The following is a 1,418-nucleotide window of genomic DNA, read 5'->3' as shown; positions in this document are numbered from 1 at the left end:
TTGTGAGCTGCCCTCCAGAAGGGCACAGCTCTCACCTAGTGTCTTAACAGCTCTGCAGAGAAGCTTAGGAGATCCTTATGCCACAGAATGCTCCTGAGCAGCCTAGTTTGGGTGCAGCTGAAGTGAACCTGACATTTCAAACTGGTTCAACCTGGTTCACCGGTCAAAATGTCTGCTAGGAAAAGAACACTCAGAAAACATGATGGTGGAATCTGAACATTCCAGGCAAAAAAAAAAGTAGGAAAGTGTTATACCTCTCTATAATTGTGTGAGAGGATTTTTATCAGTAAAGGTGGGTAAACCTGGATACCAGCAATGAACATGAGAGATGTCACAAATCAGTTGCTTACTTGGAAAAGGAAAGGAAATTCTGTGTCTGTATTAGGGGTGGGAGAAATTTTGTGAAAAACTGAAAGATATTCTTAGAGAAAACTTCTCTGTCCTSTCTGAAGAAAAAGACTTCACTGTCTTTTTCTCCTCAGACATTTGCCCTGTGCCTCAAAGAAAAAAAAATGTTCAACAGCAGCTTCCTCAACGAGTTCCTCCTCCTGGCATTCACAAACATATGGGAGCTGCAGCTCTTGCACTTCYCGCTCTTCCTGGGCATCTACCTGGCTGCCCTCCTGGGCAACATCCTCATCATCACAGCAGTAGCGTGTGACCACCACCTTCACASTCCCATGTACTTCTTCCTCCTCAATCTTTCCATCCTGGACCTTGGCATCATCACCACCACTGTCCCCAAATCCATGGCCAATGCCCTGTTGGACATCAGGGCCATTTCCTACTTAGGATGTGCTGCCCAGGTCTTTTTCCTCTTTTTCTTATGTTCAGCAGAGTGCCTCCTACTCACTGTTATGGCCTATGACCGATTTGTGGCCATCTGCAGACCCCTGCACTACGGGATGCTCATGAGCAGCAGAGCCTGTGTCAAAATGGCAGCAACTGCCTGGGGCACTGGTTTTCTCAATGCTGCCCTGCACACTGGGAACACATTCTCACTACCTCTCTGCCAAGGCAATGTTGTGGAGCAGTTCTTCTGTGAGATTCCCCAGATCCTCAAGCTCTCCTGTTCAGACACCTACCTCAGTTGTGTTGTGGTAGGAAGTTGTGGCTTTGTTGGTCAGTCTTTGCTTAGTTTCCCTGTGTTTTGTTTTCATTGTGGTGTCCTATGTGCAGATCTTCACAGTCGTGCTGAGGATCCCCTCTGGGCATGGACGGCACAAAGCCTTTTCCATGTGCCTCCCTCACCTGGCCGTGGTCTCTTTGTTCGTCAGCACAGGCATGTTTGCCTACCTGAAGCCCCTAACCCTCTCTTCCCCAGCTCTGGATCTCGTGGTGGCTGTTCTTTATGCAGTGGTGCCACCAGTAGTGAACCCCCTCATCTACAGCATGAGGAATAAAGACCTCAAAGAAGC

General features: G+C 48.1%; 1 pseudogene; it reads left to right on the top strand.

Annotated features, from left to right (window-relative positions):
• The first annotated feature begins 512 nt into the window (after positions 1 to 512).
• The window catches only part of LOC112956381, an 18,719-nt pseudogene continuing 17,813 nt past the window's right edge, over positions 513 to 1,418 (top strand).

The sequence above is a fragment of the Nothoprocta perdicaria genome, unplaced genomic scaffold (assembly GCF_003342845.1).
Source record: "Nothoprocta perdicaria isolate Ctin4 unplaced genomic scaffold, notPer1 scaffold_625, whole genome shotgun sequence".
In the NCBI taxonomy this organism is placed as follows: Eukaryota; Metazoa; Chordata; class Aves; order Tinamiformes; family Tinamidae; genus Nothoprocta; species Nothoprocta perdicaria.
The sequence above is the reverse complement of the archived record's forward strand: the minus strand, read 5'-3'. Positions and strand labels throughout refer to the sequence as shown.